Genomic DNA, 12,392 nt, shown 5'->3' with positions numbered 1-12,392 from the left:
AAAAGCATGCTTGACAGACTCCCTAATAACAGAGAGAAAGAAATGAACCAAATATTCCATTCTGTTCACTTGTGACAAAAAATTGCTTTGATCGTCATGGAGCCTGAAACAAGCGAGAAATTTTTATTTATCTGCCCTTCAGTGTTTGTATTGTATCTTCTAGAGAAGCCTTCCTTGCAGGCAAGTTAAAAACTTTTATGATTGTTATTTGATCCCTTTTAAGTTGTTTTTTTGTTTTCTTAGCTTTCAAATCAAGCTTTGTATTCTGTTCTGTCTCTACCTCTGCCCATTTATCTTCTGCAGCTTCAGAGGAACAGAGCACACTGGAGCCTGTTTTGCTTTGCTTTTGCACTGCATTTTAGCTTTTGGTTTCTACTGCTTGCTTCAGTAATAATGGATTTGCTAATGTTTGCCTTTAATTCTAATAGCAATCAAGCAACTGAACGATTTTCATTTTGAGGAAGTTAACATTTTCTTGTCCACCCATATTTGCGGTATTTAATGTTCAAACTAACTGTAACTGCAGCATTTAAGTAATTCAAAAATAAAAGCTCGTGTATTTACTTCATAGATTAAGCTGAGTGAATGATCACCTCATTGTCCAAGCCAAGACTTCAAGCTAATGCTTTCCAATTATGTTATGGAGGGTAAAGGTTAATGAACACTTCTCTCATGTTTCTCTTCTCCATCTCCTCCCAACAGAATTTTTTTCAGATCTGAAACACACATCAGTAAAGGCCAGATGCCAAGAACTAAAAGATTATGCTGACTTGCTGTGCCGCTGTTTTGGCAGATTTTGCAATTACAAGGCCTAATTCTACAGCCTTGATTTGCACAACTTAATGTAGGACCCTGGGAGCTTCACGTCTTGAGAACTGCAGTGGATGCCAAATTTTTGTACAGCTACCAATTCAGAGCATCTGGAACAACTTTGGCTTGGAATTTCATACTCATAGTTTTGCACCTTGACATGGGTATTCTAACTGATGTTTTACCTAATAGTAATAGAAGAGTAACAACATAGTACTGTTGCTCCAAACTCCCACGGGAACAGTCCAGAATTGAAACCCATGAAAATCAGATTACTCTGACAAAGAGCAGAAGCTGTTGCAGTGACTACCATTATCTTTGAATAATGTCAGAAAGTTACATGATTTTGCAGTGGCACCTTTGTCTTAATTTAATTGCTAGAAGACAGGTTTTAATTACTTCATCTTTCATAATAATCTTGGAACTTTTTGTTGTCATTTGTTCTTTCTTTGAAGCGTGGCATCTCAGTGCTTCAGCTCTTGCACAATTTCTTGTCTGATACTCATCTCTTCCCATATAATCTCTGTTACATTGCTGCACTTCAGGCATGATTTTCAATTTCATCCACTTCAAGAGGTCTTAATGGAAGACACAGTTTAGGATCAGACCTACTGCTCTGCTTGTTTACCATTAGCAAATTATTCCAGATACAACTCAGTTCAAAAATAATTTTATTTAATAAACAGTTTCCTAAAAACTCTGATTTGAAATAGAAAGCTAATCTTGAAAGGCAACACGCAAAAAATGCTTATTACTAAAACTATGATTCAGAGTACAACTAAAATGGTGAAGGACAGATCCTCAGCCAGCATAGACCAGTTCCCATTGAGATCAGTGGAGCCACATTCACTTGTGTCAACTCAGATGCTCACCCTCAGTTTTCAAGCTTGACACACAGATGTTTTAGTCTTTGAATTGGTTTTCCTTTTGTAAATGAAGTTCAGTGCTTCCTTTTATAGGGAATCTTATTTATTCCCAAACCACATAGCAGTAATTCAAAATCTACAAAGAGCAGGTTTTAATTCTAGCTACTGATTTTCAGAATAAGCTTTGTACGTTTAGTAAGCCTAGTCAGCAAAAATAAATGATCCATTATGCACTAGGATGTCAGCTTCATAAAGTTTTTTAAAATGGACATTCCTCCCTCAAAGGGAGTTGGGGGAATTATTGTTTCTATAACATTGTAGGTCCCTTGGTAAGAAAGATTATTTATACATACACATTAGTTATTTTCAAAATGGCTTTTCATCATTATATGATTGCACAAGGATTTTAAAGCTTGAGAACCTATAGTCTAGGCTGCTTGTAATAAGAAATTGTTTATGTTGTCTCTTTGTTCAACATTTTTCCTGTATTAAACAATGAAAAAAAAAAAAACCACTCCACCAGCAGTATTTTTTTCCTACCATCTTAAATTATAAGTTGTATTCTAAAATAAAACTTTGTGGGACTGGGGTAGGAGCAGAGAAGAGCAAGGAAATGCCATGGAGAAGCACACAGCCACACTCAGGTAAACAACAATTTCAGGACTGCCCACACAGCCACTTTCATCATCCTTAAGTATGAGCTCCAGGGAGCATCTGCTTGGGTGAGGGATTTAGCATTAGGGAGAAAGACCCAGAGCCACATGCATGTAATGTATGTAATGTATGTAATGTATGGCACATACTGTATTGATACAAAGCTTAAAGAAAACAAACATGGGGGATTATTTATAAAACTAAACAACAGGTGTTGCACAATGGAGGAAACAACCTTTAAAGTGGAGGAGAAAGAGGATTAAGTTACATAGTGAAAGGCAGATAAGATAAAAAAAAAAAAAAAGAAAGAAAAAGTAGTAACCATATATCCTCGTCTTCTTTAACTTTATATAATTACCTGGATCGTTTTTCTTTTAAGCTTGTGCCTTGTCTTGGGAGTCTAATTTATTATTTCAGACTTTCTTAAGTCGTGCCTAAAAAGTATACACCCTGCTCCCAGTCACAAGCCCAAGACAAAATCACCCCTTAGCCAGCCTTCAGCAAGGCCACCCAGAGATATAGGTACAGCTCATGAACTCCATATAGCAATGAAGTTTCATCATTTGCATGTGCCTTTTATACAGCACAGCCTAAAAATACAATCCAAGATCCTATTTATTTTTTAACACAATGTCAGAGAAGAGGAATAGCTGCGCTTCCCTTTAACATTATAAAAATTAGGAGGTTTTGGGTAGGCTCTAAAACTAGCTGGTGACATTCTGACATCTCAAGAAAGTGGATTTTATATACTGAAGAATTAAAGAGAATAAGCAAAACAACTCAAAACTTTCTGGACTTCACTTTTTGCTAGAATCTATTTAGCACACACATTTCATGCCATTCGTACATTTTGCAAAATATTCAATAGCTGATGAAGAAGGCTTTTCATCAACCAGAGGAAGCTGAGCTTCGTTATTCCCAACCTCTGAGAAATTCACAGGAACTCAAAAACTGTTTTCAGTTGCAAATCGACCTCGCCACCCTGTAAGCGCAACCCTGAAGCTGCAGAGCCCATCATTAAAAACAGAAATAACAGAAGGAAGCCAAAAGTTTGGAACGTCACCTTCTGGTGAATAAAGGAGTTAAACACCAACTTCTCTGCTCCCTAGCAGGAGGAGGGAGCCTAACAGTGCTTGGGAAAGAACACGTGGCCAGCCGCAGGCGCTGGCGGGAGCAGGTGGCGGTGCGGGGCCAGCCCCGAGGGCGAGGGGCACTGGGGCGCTAAGGTGGAGGCAGCGGCCGGAACCCGCGGCACCGGCCGCGCTTGTCCTGCACGGCCGCCGCGGGCCGGGCCGCGGTAAGGAAGGACGGACGGACGGGAGGAGGCGGTGGCGTGGGGGCTGGCGGCGGCGGGAAGGGGCCGGCGGGTTGGCAGCAGGGCGGCGCAGCGGCCCTGCCGTCAGTGTCACGGCCCCGTGGCAGCCACCGGGCGGCTTGCGCTCGGGCTTCGCCCCTCCGCAGGCAGCCGGGCGCGGGGAGCCCGCAGCGCGGCGGCGGCGCTGGGCGAGAGCGGGCCCGGGGCGGCGCGGCTGTGCGGGCGGCGCGGCTGTGCGGGCGGCGCGGCTGTGCGGGCGGCGCGGCTGTGCGGGCGGCGCGGCTGTGCCGGCCCCGCGCCCGCATCCGGGGACACAGGAACCGCAGCGCGGCGCCGCCGGGTGCGGAGCGGAGCGTCCGAACTGACGGCAGCGAGCTGGGGGAGCTTCTGTCGGATTGACAGCAGCGCCAGTTTAGCCCTAGAACACTGTGAAATAAACATCTAGGCCTTTAATTCCGGGACTGAAGTCTGTCGTACTCTCCATGTCAAATACATCAGAAACATATATCCAGGACCATCTATGTATATTTAAAATAGCAAAGTAAAGCTTTTTTTTTTTTTTTTCTTTCCCAGAACACCTACTCAAGTGTCAGTGAGTGTTAAAGAAGACGAGGATATATGGTTACTACTTTTTCTTTCTTTTTTTTTTTTTTATCTTATCTGCCTTTCACTATGTAACTTAATCCTCTTTCTCCTCCACTTTAAAGGTTGTTTCCTCCATTGTGCAACACCTGTTGTTTAGTTTTATAAATAATCCCCCATGTTTGTTTTCTTTAAGCTTTGTATCAATACAGTATGTGCCAGTAGTTCATTTTCCAGGCATTATTATTTCCTACATAAGTCTAGATATATTGTGTGATTCTAGCAGTAAATCAGCTGCATGCCTTTAAATTCAAAAATGCAAACTGTAGAATTTAACCTAGCTATGATAAGCTAATTAGCATTCAGATATCTAAAAGACCTTAGAGAAGCCCCGAGATGTCTGAGGCGGACACTGATGATGCAATAGGTGACAGTCCTGTCAAAGGGGAATTCAAGTTATTTGAGGTTCTGCCTTTTAAAATAATTTAATGAGACAAATCGGATTTCATTGCAATGATGATTTTTGAGGTCTTACTTCACAAACTGTACAAGTAGTTAACTGCTGCATCTGGCATAGCAGACCAAATGAGCCAGGTGAAGTTACAAACCAAACAGTCCCAAACAATATTTTTTGGCTTCTTGAATAGCAGTAGCTGCATGAACTTGACCATTTGAAGTGCCTTTCCTGAGCTGAGACTAGAACTGCTCATAGCAGTCAAAACATGGCCCCATCCAGGTTTTCTGCAGTGCTAACACAGCACCCTGCGTGCGCTCAGTACTTTTCTTCAGGACGCCCAGCATTTGGTTGGCTTTTTGGCTGCCAGCAAAAAATAGAGGAGGTGCAGTCAAAGTTTTGAAGATAGTATAACTGTATGTTTAGTCATATTGATTTCAATTATTTTAAGAATTTCTAAACATTTAGAGTGAGAGTTGCAAAGGGATTGCAGTGGTAATTAGGTACCTAATTTAATTGTAGTTATTTCAGAATGCCACATTTTTGATAGACAGAAATCCCCATACAGGTGAGGATATTATTAAAGAACAAGCAATATGTTTTGGATAGTAAGCAGGGAACATACGTGTTTGTATAATTTCCTTGAAGTCTTTTGTTGTACAATTTGAAGCAAATAGAAATTCTAAGTTCATCATTTAAGTAAAATATAAAGATAAGCAATGTGAAATCTTGAGCCTAGGAGCCATTTACTTAAACTACGTCATTGCTATGGAAAATCCCCTGTGTTAGTAAGCAAATTCATGTGTAAGAAATGCATGTAATGCTTTTCATTTTGGTGGCTTAAAAATTTAATTGCAAATAGCTTTCTCACTGTCAAGTATGATACACTTAGGGATACCTGGATGCCACTGAAATGGTGTAGGAAGGCATGTTGTTTCAAACAGAAGCTTTATATGTTCATTATTAACCTCAACTGTTGCACTGGGTTTGTTGCTTCTGGCAGTAACTAATAGATGAAGTTTCAGAGGAAAATTATAAGACCTATCATGGCACTTAACAGACTGAGCAGTTCTATATATTACAGCAGAATTCCTTCTTGTTTCCTGGAGGTGGTCAGGTAAACCTTGGAGCACTGAAAACTTTCTTAGTCAAGTTTTTCATTTTATTTTAATTTTTTACTGTGCTAGAAGATCTGTTCGGTATAACCATGGAACTAGTGAGATGTGCTTTCCTAACTACACAAACAGTGTCGGGAGGTAGTTGCTCCTCACACAGTAAACAGCAAATGTCCCTGTTTGGAAACAGGAAAATAAACAGTGGGATTATGGATGTTGATGTTTTAGCTTTGGTCTTGCTGGATGTTCTGGAAATCCTGCATTACACTGTGGTTGCTATAATATATGTGATTATTTTGCATCTGTGTGTTCTGCAGTAGGAATTTTAAGGGTTTCATGAGTTTGCTACCTTTTAAAGCCAGCTTTAAAGAAACAGATTTTAGTGATCGAAGATGCTTTCTTTACCACTTAAATATCTACCATTTTTGTGCAAGCTGTTTTTCTGTTACTAGACGTGCCTTAGGTTCTGCTAAGTATATTTTGCTAATTTTAAGAAAATTGCGGAAGACACTGATAGAAAAATCACTCTGAACGACTTCTAAAAAGGAACTCTTGAAGTTGTAGTAAGAATTTGTTTTGACAGACAAGTTGGTGCTTTCACTAAATCAGCAATTTGCTTAATAATAGCTACGCACGGTTGCAGTTCTATATGTGTCCTCTTTTTCTAGAAATCAATATCTTGTTCTTTGTGGATGACTGACTCCTAATGCAAATAGAAGGATGACTATAGTTTATACAACTGTAGAAGAAGAAAAAGTATATTCACTAGTGTGATAAGGGCACAAGGAATAGGAAAGGAGTCATGTTAGATGTTGAGAGATCACTAGGAGTTATTGGATAAGTAATTCTAAAGATCATACTGCAGTGAATACAAGAAGATGACAGGAGCTGACTGTCTTCTCTTGACTTTGTTGAAATGCTACAACAGGGTGCAGGAACTGCAGTTGTGGAATGTGTGCTGAGATCTTGCATTACCCAGCAAACACTGAGTGTGTCTGGTTTGCCAACCTGGTCTTTTTTTACTTATTTTCACGTAGTTCTGGGTTACTATAGTATCATTGGCTTTGTAACCAGATGAAACTGCTACAGAGCTCTGTGTCTAAGCGTTGCTGAATGTTTTAGGGGCAGTTGGGATGATATGCCTTCTTTACAAAATGGGGAGCATTCCATTAATTTCCCAGAGAATACCGAGAAAGAATAAGAGCATTATGCTGTGGTTTGTGGGAAAATTGCTGCCTGGAAAAAGCTGAAGAAAAACTGGCGAGTACCCCAAATTAAGCTGATCTTCTATCTAAAGCAAGCAAACCCTATGCATTACTAAAGACAGTATTTGTTGTGCTTTGGGCCATTTTCACAGATACATGTAAAAAAGCCTGGATGATTCTTATAAGGTTGTGTAAGCTGCTGCTCTAGTGAAGACTGCAACGAGCTTGGCGGTGATGAGGTTTGGGGGTTTCTTTGAAGCTGATTTACAAACCGTGATGGGACTTGTATTTTCTGAAGTCTGTTGTGGGGATTGAAAGGGGCAACTTCATATTTCTGATATGCTGAATCTGATAGAAAATAATGTATCCTATCATATACTTTGTTAATGGATTTCCAATGAAAGTCAAAGAAATTAAATGCACCCAAGTCACTGTAGTTTAACAATACTGTGATCCATCATGTGGCCCTGGAAAAGCTATTTTAGAGGATTAGTGTGTCACATTAGGCTATGTATATTATTTATGTGCATCTTGTAAAATTCTTCTTGGCTGGGATGAGTAACTTTGTGATGAGCAAATAAAATATCACCCTCGATTATACTTTTTTCATTTTTTCTCTCACCCAGATATTTATGTTATGTTCATTACTAAGGTGGGAGGTGGGGATATACAGGTAAGTGTTTGTCACTGTTGTGGAGGATTGACTTCAGTGACAGTAGATGTTGGGAACTTACTGACTAGAGTAACTTCTGTTATGGCAGTAACTCCCATTAGTTACAACGTGATAAAATCTGATATCCATTCATATTTTTAACAGATATTTGTGCTCTGTGATTTGCTATGATTTGGGTCAGGTACTAAAGTGTACTTTTTATTTTCTAATTTTTAAAAGGTGTCTTGCAGCCATAACATCCTTAATGACACCTGGTATAACTCAGCTGGGCTCAGTGCAGCCACATGAATTTATTGGAGGTAATGATGTGGCCCAGTAAAGAATGGATGTATGTAGCTTTGAACTTGTTCAAATCTAAATTTAATCTAAATTACTCTAGATTCACCCTCACAGGAGGAGATAATGCTTTTATCCTGTGCTAGGATTCAGTTTATTTCTGCTCTTCGCAGAAATTTTACCTCAAGGGTGAGTCTGCCTTGCAGTGGGCACGAATCAGCGTCTTGTCCTCCAGTTTATTAATTTAACAGCTCATGAATCAGACTGCACTGCTCAGCACTCTGTTGTGCTTCTGATAATTAATCAGATATGGCTCTAATTACTGACTTTCAGCAGAACTTAACTATGGTAATCTGTAATATCATCTATTATTGGCATATTGTAGGAATATAGGCAACAGAAAAAGAGCTTGTAGGAATTTTTTGATGGAAATTATTTTTCCATCATAAACCCATTTTTATATAGCTTAAGTGTGGCCTCCTCATTTGAAGGTATCTGCCTTCGTGTATGTAGCCACATGATGTATCATAATGTTGAAAGCTTTCTAAACTCCAGATGCTCACATGTCAGGTAACTGGCATTTCTAGGCAGACATCTGCTTGGCCAGGGCTGTTGTGTGTGTGCTCGGGGCAGAGCACACGGACTCAGAAGCGCTTGCCAGAAGGAGCCAGACACAGTTATTGCACGAGATGGGAATGTACTGTAACTTGTCTCCTTCAAACCTTATTCTTGAAGTCATCTCTTTCATAATTAAAAACAATATCTATAATATTCCAAAGCAGCAAACGTTCTCAGTCTCAGTTCAGAGCTGTGCTTTCGTTTGCTTCTATTATTTATGAATTTTGAAGATTGACAGCAAAGATAACAAAAATGTGTTATCTTTTAGTGATTAGAAGTACAACAAAAGGCAGTGTCTGACACGTCAGGAGGGAAGCTGGACTGACAGGAGATGTATTTACAGAGTTTACTGACTTCATGTGAAAATCAAACATGGTTGCTTCTTTTTAAAACCAGAATTACATTTTAGAAAACAAGCCAATTACTATGCTCTTAAAATAAGCATAAAAATCTTACTAATACTGCTTGCTAATAATATATTAACTGACTTATTCCCAAGTTTTCTGTCAAATGCTTTTAAGCTAGTAGGAAGTAGAAGATGTGGTCTTGCTGTAGAAATATTGTAGGCAATTATTAAAACTATTAATCACATCAATAAAAAAAAATGCTTTCGTAGCTCAGTTTGCATGTGTCTCTTGCTTTAACAATTTTTTTTCATTAATACACTATAAACATTTTCTTTAGAATTCTGAAATACAGTTGTGGGGTTTTTTCCAAGTGGGATTTCAGGTCAAATGATTTGATCCTTTGGGGTGCACACATAGACATGGTACTGATGCAGCAAACACTTAATAGCAGAGCAGGCTCTGCTAAAATCTTGTCATTTTTAAGCAAGGCAGCAGCAAATCGCTTCAATCATATGAAGACGGTTCAGAGGTACAGCAGTTATGAGCAGACGGGGAGAGCCTCAGTACAAATGTAACTTTTCAATGATTTTCTGCCTCTTCTCTCAAGAAACTGAGGATTTGAAACTAGTTTGCCAGGTAGTGAATACTTAATATAACATGTTACCATACAATTTACTGTTTCTGCTTCTTGAGTTAGAGTTTAGCAGGTGCAGTAGATGAAAAATTGTGGGGGTTTGTCTCTTTTAGCACCAACATCTGAAATTTCTGATTATTATGAACAAGAGAATGTCAAAGAAAAAATTTGAGATTTTTCCTATTAAAATTTAATTTTTTAAGAATACCACGTCATAAACTCAAAAGACAATGCTGAGAAAATGATGTGAAACAAAGTGTATGTTCTTGGAATTTTTTGTTGCATTTCTCCTCTGGAGCCTGTGCTTAATCCATGTCTAAATGTACTGGGAAGGTATACAGTGCTGTTGTATAGGTCAGAAAAGCTGCTAAAATTGCATGCACAGAACAATGCATTGTTCCTTGTAATGCATATAGTATGCTTGTTAAAATAGGGGTAATATCAGTATAGGAATTTCTTCAAAATAAATCCTGCCTGTGTATGTCACAGATGTAAAACTGAGAATTAGGGAGAAGACACGAAGTAAGTAAATTATTTAAAGATGTGTTCACCTCAGTACATGTGAAGCCGAGTCCAGCCTCTGAAATTGTTGAACATTAGTTCTGATTTCACAGTTACGGAAGTGGAATCACAGAGATAAAGAGCTGAATTGTAGAAAGACTGAGTGATGGCCATTTCTGCTGACTGATAACATTATTACATTGCAGTACTCCTGGAAGCTGAATAACAAGGAAAGAGCAGAGAGAAAGTTTGCTTTCTCGGTTGTGGCTGTCTTTTAGATGTTGCACTCTGTCCTTTCTTCCCCTTCCAATCTGTGTGCATGGTGCAGTTTTAATTCTCCTTTGCTATTGGAGACCAAGATACATGTTAGACTTAATTGGGATTTCTTTTTACAGCCTTGCAACAAGACTGGATCAGCAGTTGAATTATCCATGCACAAATTTTTCAAAAGTACTTTGTATTTTAGCTAGACTCGGGAGCAGCAATAGAAGGAAACACTTTGTTTTCTGGGGCACTATTAATGGAATATGCATTGTGTAGGGACAATTGCTAGGGAACAAATTATTCACAGATTATTTATTTAACAAAGTACATTATTGATGTTAAACTTGGGTGACTTTTTGCAAACATACAGCAACTAATAGGTACAAATTCCTATTAGCATATTTAAAGTGATGCATAAACTGCTGCTTTCTTGGTCTATTGGCCATATGGAAGAGAGGCAATTTATTGACGTATTCAGGACTGGCTTAATGGCTTATTTTTATGGAACACATGAAATCGAAATATATTCCTCTGGAGCAATGAGCACACACAGTAAATGCCTGATAACAGCACAGCCACTGACTTGTTTGTAGTTTCTATTCAGTTGGTGATACTAGTAAAGGACAGTCTGCTTCACACATGTAGGTAAAATACGTATGACTGAACCAAATATTCCTAGAAGCCTGTAACTGTAGGAACACGTGGATGCTGCAGCACTTGGAAGTGTGATGGCCACTGCGTCACACCAGATGAGCAGGTCAAGAGGTCCTCCTTCCCCTCTACTCTGCCCTGGTGAGACCCCATCTGGAATATTGTGTCCAGTTCTGGGCCCCTCAGTTCAAGAAGGACAGGGAACTGCTGGAGAGGGTCCAGCGTAGGGCAACCAAGATGATTAAGGGAGTGGAGCATCTCCCTTATGAGGAAAGGCTGAGGGAGCTGGGTCTCTTTAGTTTGGAGAAGAGGAGACTGAGGGGTGACCTTATTAATGTTTATAAATATATAAAGGGTGAGTGCCATGAGGATGGAGCCAGGCTCTTCTCGTTGGCAAACAATGATAGGACAAGGGGCAATGGGATCAAGCTGGAACACAAGAGGTTCCACTTAAATTTGAGAAAAAACTTCTTCTCAGTAAGGGTGACAGACACTGGAACAGGCTGCCCAGGGGGGTTGTGGAGTCTCCTTCTCTGGAGACATTCAAGACCCACCTGGACATGTTCCTGTGCAACCTCACCTAGGCGTTACTGCTCCAGCAGGGGGATTGGACTAGATGATCTTTTGAGGTCCCTTCCAATCCCAAACATACTGTGATACTGTGATACTGTGAGGCTTTTTCTTCTGTTAAAAGTTTTCTCCTCTGTTTGATTTCTAATGACAACTTAGCAGAAAAACCAGTTAAAAGTTGTTTTTTTTTTTTCCTGTTATTTTGGATGGTGATATAGTGATCATAAACCCGTAGTTAATTAATACCAGCTGAGATAGCAGCTAAATCAGAAAGTTTTGTTTGAAATCTTAAAAGTTCCACTATACCTGTTGAGTAACTTTAGGATACACTAGGTAGAAATAGTAGGAATAAAAACACTGCTGTTTTGGTTTTAATTTATGTATATAAATATTTTTTTATATGGTGGTGGGGGGTGTATATGTATAAAAACATCTTTTGAAATGCCTCTACTACATGTTTACTATTAGTACTTTCTTGGTTTGATTTTTCGTTGTTGTTGTCTTTGTTGTCATCTTTGTTGTTTTGGTTTGGTTTTTGAGTTTCCATTAGCAATACTGTCTGGTTATCATTAAGAATTACAGGTTGAAGTCTTACCCTGGGGTCTCTGAGGTATTGATGAGTAAGAGCTGCAATCAAACCATCCAACAGATCTGTTTCAGGTGAGAAATAGAGAGGTCTATAGAATTAAAAGCATCTTTAAAAAATAATATCATTCCATTTATAACTTTTAAGATGGCAAAGAAAACACCAAAGGAAATGTAAACTGTGCTTCATCAGAACAGAAGACAGGATGTCAGAGCCATCAGCTAGCAGATGGAAGAGCTAGACCTGCTATTGATACATATAATAGAGAAAA

Source organism: Nesoenas mayeri, assembly GCF_963082525.1.
Source record: "Nesoenas mayeri genome assembly, chromosome: 9".
Lineage (NCBI taxonomy): Eukaryota > Metazoa > Chordata > Aves > Columbiformes > Columbidae > Nesoenas > Nesoenas mayeri.
Note: the sequence above shows the minus strand (reverse complement) of the source record.